Genomic DNA, 8,825 nt, shown 5'->3' on the forward strand with positions numbered 1-8,825 from the left:
GTCGTAGTAGCACAGCATTGGGTAAAGAATCACAGCTGAAAATTTTTATTGTGAGCTCCAGTGGGGTTTCTTAGTGTATAGGCTGTGATCAGCCGATCTGGCCTACTGCTGCTACTATTAGGTTTACTGCTCTGTGTGGATTTGCACGACTGAATTCAACTAGATGTAAGCAGATGTTTCATGAATGGTCTTGGCTGATTTCCATCTTATACACTGACAATATTTTGTTTATACTAGATGGTATAAAGTAGCTATGAAGGTTAATTTCAGTGAATGCCACTCAGCTAAATTCATTTTTATCTCTGCTATCCTTTATGTAACCCAGCTCCACCCAGCACACTGTCCATCACACTTCAGCAAACTAACTAACTAGTAAGAATTCTGAATTTAATCTCAGAATTCTTTTTTTTCCCCCAGTGGCCCTATCGTATCTCAGAATCCAGTATTCTGAGAATAAAGTCGGAATCCTGAGAAAAATGTCAGAATTCTGACTTTTTTCTCAGGATTCTGGGATTAAAGTCAGCATTCTGACTCAGAATTCTGAGATTAAAGTTATAATTCTAACTCAGAATTCCGAGATTAAAGTTAGAATTCTGAGATTATAGCCAGAATTGAGAAAAAAGTTATAATTCTAACTCAGAATTCCGAGATTAAAGTTAGAATTCTGAGATTATAGCCAGAATTGAGAAAAAAGTCAGAATTCTGACTCAAAATTCCGAGATTAACGTTAGAATTCAGACTCAGTATTCTCAGATTAAAGTTATAATTCTGAAGAAAAAAAAAGTCAGAATTCTGACTCAGAATTCTGAGATTAAAATTAGAATTCTGAGATTATAGTCAGATTTCTGAGAAAAAAGTCAGAATTCTCACTCAGAATTCTGAGATTAAAGTTAGATTTCTCACTCAGACTTCTGACTCAGAATTCTGAGATTAAGGTCTGAATTCCGACTCAGAATTCTAAAAAAAAAAAAACAAGTCAGAATCCAGAGTCAGAATTCTGAGACTAAAGTCAGAATTCTCACGTTTTTCTCAGAGTTCTGAGATTATAGTAAGAATTCTGACATTTTTCTCAGAATCCTGAGTTAGATTTCTCACTCAGAATTCTGAAATTACACTCAGACTTCTGACTCAGAATTCTGAGATTAAAGTTAGAATTCTCACTCAGGATTCTGATATTAAGGCCAGAATTCCAACTCAGAATTCTAAAAAAAAAAAAAAAAAGAAGTCAGAATCCAGAGTCAGAATTCTGAGATTAAAGTCAGAATGCTCACGTTTTTCTCAGAATTCTGAGATTATAGTAAGAATTCTGACATTTTTCTCAGAATCCTGAGATTAAAGTCAGCATTCTGACTCAGATTTCTGAGATTAAAGTTATAATTCTAACTCAGAATTCCGAGATTAAAGTTAGAATTCTGAGATTATAGCCAGAATTCTGAGAAAAAGTCAGAATTCTGACTCAAAATTCCGAGATTAAAGTTAGAATTCTGAAGAAAAAAAAAGTCAGAATTCTGACTCAGAATTCTGAGATTAAAATTAGAATTCACACTCAGAATTCTGAGATTAAAATAAGCATTCTGACTTTTTTCTCAGAAATTAAAGTTAGAATTCTGATTCAGAATTCTGAGATTAAAATAAGCATTCTGACATTTTCTCAGAATTCCGACTCAGAATTCTGAGATTAAAGTTAGAATTATGATTCAGAATTCTGAGAAAAAAGTCAGAATTCTGAGAAAGAGAATTCTGAAAATTTTTTTAGAAATCTGACTCAGAATTCTGAGAAAATGTCAGAATGCTTATTTTAATCTCAGAATTTTGACTTTTCTCTCAGAATTCTAACTAGTCAGAATTCTAACTAGTTAGAATTCTGACTAGTTAGAATTCTGACATCAATCTCAGAATCCTTTTTCCCCCCCCAGTGGCCCTAATCCCCTCCCGTAGAGTTAGCACACTGTAGTTTGTTTTACAGGATGTCTCTCAATTTAGAATAACATAAATTCACATCAAATACATATCCAAAATCTGATTTAACAATTGAGAACTTGCATATATTTCCAGTTTATTAAATACCACTGAGCAGTCCTTACCTTTAACTAGGTATTCCTGTCCTGACCTGTCTTTCTTTCTCCATCTCTGAGTGAAGTTAGCTGGACATTAGCTAGCTAGCAGACAAGTTGCACACATAGCCATGGAAGTGATTGAATTCAATGACTTGACTTCAGTGGGTGAGTGAATATTTTCAGCAATATAGTATGTCACAGTTCATCAAAACTTCACTAAAATGCTCCACCCACAAGTTGGCGCTAGCTCTACGCAGTCACTGGGCTGCATCTCCATCCTGCCTGTAGAACTTTGTATTTGGCCACACACATAGCAACTCAAGAACAGATGAGAAACAAAGTCATCTACCAGTCTGGAAATGGTTAAAAACCATTTCCCAGGCTTTGGGACTCCAGTGAATCACAGTGAGAGCCATTATTCACTAATAGAGACAATTTGGAACAGTGGTGAACCTTCCCAAGAGTGGCCAGCTTGCCAAAATCACTCCAGAAGTACACTCACAAGTCATCCAGGAGGCCACAAAAGAAACCAGAAAAACATCAAAAGAACTGCAGGCCTCACTTATTTCAGTTAAAAGTCGGAGTTCATGATTCAACAATAAGAAAGCAACTGGGCAAAAATGGCATCCATTGGAAACTTGGCAAAAACCACTCCTGACCAAAAAAAACACACAGAGTCTTTTAGGTAAAAATTCTGTGGACTACAAGACTAAAGTTGGACTTTTTGGAAAGTTTAAGTTCTGTTACATTTTACATAAAACTAACACAGCATTTCATAGAAAGAGCATTAAAGCAACAATCAAACATGTTGGTGATAGTGTGATGGTCAGAGGCTGCTTTGCCACTTCAGGACCTGGACAATTTGCCGTAATTGATGAATGTTCTGTTTTCTACCAGAAAATCCTAAAAGAGGATTTCCACCAGTTTGTGTCCTAAAGCTCAAGCTCACTTGGTTTATGCAGTGGGACAATGATCCGAAACATACAGGCAAGTCCATCTCTGAATGGCTCACAAAACAAACGGTAGGTTTTGGAGTGAAAAAAGTCTGAACTGAGTCCAATTGACATGTTTTGGCATGAAGTTAAACAAGCCATTTATGCTTGAAAACTGCAATGCAATTTGCAAATTCTGTAAAGAAGAGTGGGGCAAAATTCTTCCACAACAATTTGAAAGACTCGCCAGACTTGCCAGTTATCATAAATGTTTGCAGTTCTGGGTTAGGGCAGTTAGGGTTAGTCCTCATGATATAAACGAGAAGAAAGTTCATCATGCAATGTCACAGATTTCTCTCTAGACTAACTGACAATACCACTTCTATCTTGAGGTGTCAACCAGTCAAGCCAGAATGTGCCCATCTTATTGTCAATAAGTAAGGCTGGAGTTATTCGACTGACATCGCGTCACCCTCGTCAACGAACACCTCAGTGGCTTCAGCCTCTACAGATGGCAAGAACATCCCTGCCGTACAACTATGGCAGTGTAAGAAAATGAGTGAACATCTGACATAACTGGAGTAGAGCAATGACAGATAAATCAAATCAAATCAAATCAAATCACTTTTATTGTCACATCACATGTGCAGGCACACTGGCACAGCACATGCGAGTGAAATTCTTGTGTGCGAGCCCCACAAGCAACAGAGATGTGCAAACACAACAACACAAACGAGCAAAATACAAGAATGGCCAACCTGAAACTAATAAATATATGTACAATATATAATAGTGTATGCATTTCTGGATGTGTATACTAAATATTTTCCTACGTGTGTGTGTGTGTGTGTGTGTGTGTGTGTGTGTGTGTGTGTGTGTGTGTGTGTGTGTGTATACACATTTTTACAAATTAAATAGTAAAAAAAAATAATAATAATAATAATAATAATAAAATATATAAAATATACAGAGTTGAATATGTGCAAAACAAGTGGCATTTATATACAGTGTGGAGTGCATAATGTTGAAGTTCCAGTAGTGAAGCTGAGGTGTCTATGACGTGTTCAGCAGTCTGATGGCCTGATGGAAAAAGCTGTCTCTCAGTCTGCTGGTACGGGACCGGATGCTGCAGAACCTCCTTCCTGATGGAAGCAGTCTGAACAGTTTATGGCTGGGGTGACTGGAGTCCTTGATGATCCTCCCCGCTTTCCTCAGGCAGCGCTTCCTGTAGATGTCTTGGAGGGAGGGAAGCTCACCTCCAATTATCCGTTCAGAGCACCGCACTACTCGCTGGAGAGCTTTGCAGTTGTAGGCGGTGCTGTTGCCATACCAGGTGGTGATGCATCCAGTGAGGATGCTCTCAATGGCACAGTGATAGAAGGTCCTGAGGATGCGGGGGCTCATGCCGAATCTTTTCAGTCTCCTGAGAAAGAAGAGGCGCTGCTGCGCCTTCTTCACTGTTTTGTTTGTGTGTACTGACCACGTAAGATCCTCAGCCAGATGTACACCAAGGAACCGGAAGCTGCTCACTCTCTCCACAGCAGCGCCGTTGATGGTGATGGGGGTGTGTACTTCTCTGCACCTCCGGAAGTCCACTATCAACTCCTTTGTCTTTGCGACGTTGAGGGTGAGATGGTTGTCTTGACACCAGTGGGTCAGGGCGCTGACCTCCTCCCTGTAAGCCGTCTCATCACCGTTGGTGATAAGACCCACCACTGTAGTGTCGTCCGCAAACTTCACAATGATGTTGGAGCTGTTAGTGGCTGTGCAGTCGTAGGTGTAGAGTGAGTACAGGAGAGGGCTCAGTACACACCCCTGTGGAGCACCAGTGTTCAGTGTGATGGGGGATGAGGTGATGCTGCCCAGTCTGACCACCTGGCGTCTGTCAGACAGGAAGCTAAGGATCCAGCTGCAGAGGGAGCTGCTCAGTCCTAGATCCTGCAGTTTCCTGTCCAGCTTCGAGGGAACGATGGTATTGAATGCTGAGCTGTAATCTACAAACAGCATCCTCACATACGTGTCTCTCTTCTCCAGGTGTGACAGGGCAGTGTGTAGTGTCAGGGCTATGGCATCATCAGTGGACCTGTTGTGGCGGTATGCAAACTGTAGAGGGTCCAGTGAGTCGGGTAGTGCAGAGCAGATGAAGTCCCTGACCAGCTTCTCGAAGCATTTGCTTACGATGGGGGTCAGGGCTACAGGTCGCCAGTCGTTCAATGAGGAGATGGTGGAGGATTTGGGTACAGGGATGATGGTGGCCATTTTGAAGCAGGCTGGGACTACAGACAGAGAGAGGGAAAGGTTGAAGATGTGCGTGAACACTCCAGCCAGCTGAGCCGCGCATGACCTGAGGACGCGGCCGGGAATCCCGTCCGGACCAGTAGCTTTGCGTGCGTTCACCTTCCTGAAGCACTTCCGCACATCCTCCTCAGACACAGTGTGCGTGTAAACAACAATAAACCTCTTGTTCTACATTAGTGCTAAAAAATATAAGGTCACTGGGGTCAGAGTCCCCAGAAGAGACCTAGTGTCACCTGAATGGAAAAGTACACAATAATGATGGTCCTCACTTAAGAGGTCTGTCTGCTAACTTATGGATTAAATGCTGTATTGCTATTGTCTGAGTGACATTTTCTTTGAATTTCCCTGGATTATCTTGTATTTTCAGCTTTTGAGTCTACACAAGACATCGCTAAAACATTAGAAACTAGATAAGCAGCAACCAGCACCCACAATGAATACAGATTTATGAAATTCATCCCTCATTTTATTGAGCGTCTTACCTAGCTGTGTCAAGGATGCATGTAATTAAAGCTCTTATATATGCAGTCTGTGAAGTTTGTTTACACATGGAATTTGCAAAGAGGGTTACCGAAGATGATCCTACTGTATTTTGTCATAACCATGTGCCGTCACATGGTGGCAATGCAGCATAATCAATGATGCATGGCCGGCATTGGTACCATTGCCGTCTCTGTTTCTGCAGATAAGAATGTTTCATGACAAAGCTGTTGTCCCTTTCCTTTACGCTGGATGTCACTATTGGATCAGCTGTTTGTGCAAAACTGTTATGCTGACCTTCACATCCCCTCCCCCAATCTGCCTGCCAGGTCTGCACCATCATGTGTGCTGAGGCAGAAGCATGCATGTGTGAATGAGGCTGTCTGCTGCTCCACCTCCTCCCCGTCTCCCTCCTTCACCATCCTTTGCGCTGCATTTTCCTGCAGGAGACTCGTCACTGTGGCTGAGGCTGTCACAGCCATAACAGCTTCAGCATCAGCATCATTTCCTCATCTGTCTCAGCAGCATCCACTCCATCCTGGAGAGCATTCATTTTTCACAAGCGCACACCCCCTTTTACCTCTCTTTCCTCTAGATTTTTAACTCACATCCTAGGTTTGTTTACCCTGTCGCATCTCCCTCTTCCCTTCTGCTCAACTCAACAGTCTCCCTCACCACCATCCACTCTTCCATAGCACCGCTCAGCAAAAAGCAGGCAAGCTGTCTCTTCTTCCTACAAAAGCGTCTCTTAGCTGGACAGCTGGTCTTCCACTGTCCCTCTGGAGGATGATCCTGTGGATGAAGACAGAGGAGATGGCCCTCGGTGAGCTGCTAGTGAGACTGAGGACCGTCACCCAAAGCATAGGTGGGTGGCAACGACACAATCGGAAGCAGCTCTTGTCTCTGGTCATTGTATTTTTTGCTTGCTGAGGATGTTGCATGTTGATCTTAAACATAGACATAGGTGAAAATACTATTACTAAAATGCAGACACAGTAAGAGACATATTATTCCTTTGCCTTGATGGAATCAAGTCCAAATGGACATCAAAACAAAAGCAGTTTACAAAGCCAATGCAGGATCACAATGTCGAAGCGTGTTGTACAGGAAACCACACAAGCTTGAATGTGCTGCTGTTCATGATCATTCTGCCTCAAGACATGCAGGTGCTTAGTCGGAATACGATTTTATCCTCTGAAATAAAATCTGGTTCATGCTGACATTAAAGAGATATTAAAGTATTTACAATGCGGATAAACAGAAATACTATTGCATGAAAAGCTGTCTCATTTTTTTACAGAAACGCAGGCTGTACACAGGGTGGTTTGTGTTGTGATACACTACCTCACTAACCCCAATTGTAGTACTCCACCCTAGAAAACTATAGTGTGTGGAATATGTCTGATTAGCAAAAGTGTTTTTAAAAAATGAGACACAATGACCTTACTCTGTAACCGTAGAATGATTATTTAACATAACCTTTTCATTTCCGAATATTCGCACGGTTTCTTTTACTGATTTTGCTGTTAGGTCTGCCTTCCTGAGCTCCCCTCATGGTGTTTTTGTGGTTAGACGGCTTTTTTTCTACTCTATATATGACGTTCTCCTGCTTTTGCAGCTTCTTGATTTATCGCCACCAAATCAAGGACAGACGTTTCTCCTGTGCTAAATTAATGCCACTGATGTGATTTGTGATCTTTGCTTCTGGTCCCTTTTGATCCATTTATAGAGATCTCCCCTAATCCAATCACTGCCAGCACGCAACCACTCTAATAAGCATGAACGCACACATGCACAGCCTGCACAGCCTGCACAGACAACCTGCCAAACACTTGGGTGTGTTAATATTTTATTTAATGTTTGTAAAACCTTACTTAGAAAAGCCTACCCTAAAGAGTTATAGCTTTCAGACCCTCATTTCATTTTGCACCTGTACATGTCAAGCTAAAGTGAGAGGAAATAATGTTTTACTAAGTGCATTTACTGGTTTCCCCTTTGCATGGTTTCATTTTTAAGATGATGAAAGCATGGCAGTAGTGAGTGGGTGGACTTGACTAAGGAGGGGGGACTTGGCTATGCCCAGGCTAGAGGAATGAAAATGCAAAGACTCTAAAGGCAAATCAAGAATTGCATCACTCTACTTAGCTAAAATCAAAATGAAAATAAGGTCATATTGTTCCTGGGGTTTTTTAAGTTTGCAATACTATCCTAAAACTGTACATTAATCCAGTCCCTGGTAGCTGTTTATAAAGAAGTGTGACAGGAATTCGCTGTGGCAGGAGAATGAGAGCAGCAATCGGCTCAGAGAGGAGAGTAACGCTGATCACAGAAGACAGCAGAGAGGAAGGGAGAGTGAGGAAAAGGGAGATTCGGGGAATTGAGTCAGCTAAGGATGCATAGGATTTAGCATCATCTAACTTGAAGAACTGTTTTTTTCTTCTTGTTTTTCTCTGATCCATTCTCTGATGGATGTTGCATTGTACACTGTAGAAAGCTGAAGTATTAATTGCTTTTTTTTTGTCCCTTGGGGAATACTGCACTCCTGTCTGTTTCAACTTCTGGCTGCTGGCTGTCTTTGCAGCGCCATTAGCATGAGTGCAACACAACGTGATATAAACCAAAAACATCTATTTGGATCATAACCTGTAGCTGAGTGCATTTTCCTTTTTTGGTAAAGATGATGGGTGATCCAGTTCATTCGTCAATGTAGTAAGCTGTGGGTGGACAAGAGTCGTTTTTTACAGCTTATTCAAGGGAGAGAGAAAATAAAATATTGGGTAAATGGTAGCTTTTCCTAAATGCAATTAAATAAAGCTAACGGATTTTGATCAGATTGTTGCGAATTACACTTATACAGGTAATAAACCAAAATATTAGACACATCAAAACTTTGACCTGATGATGGTGCTAGAATACAGGTTAAAGGATCACCACGGTAATCATTCTAAGGGACGTGTGCGTGGGTCTTTGTGTAGGTGTGTGAGCCTTTATGGCAGTTTATTAAATACTTAGATGTTCACTCACAAAATCACAATTAAAGACACCTGTTGTTTTCGTA

Source organism: Rhamphochromis sp. 'chilingali' (genome assembly GCF_963969265.1).
Source record: "Rhamphochromis sp. 'chilingali' genome assembly, chromosome: 14".
NCBI classification, from domain to species: domain Eukaryota; kingdom Metazoa; phylum Chordata; class Actinopteri; order Cichliformes; family Cichlidae; genus Rhamphochromis; species Rhamphochromis sp. 'chilingali'.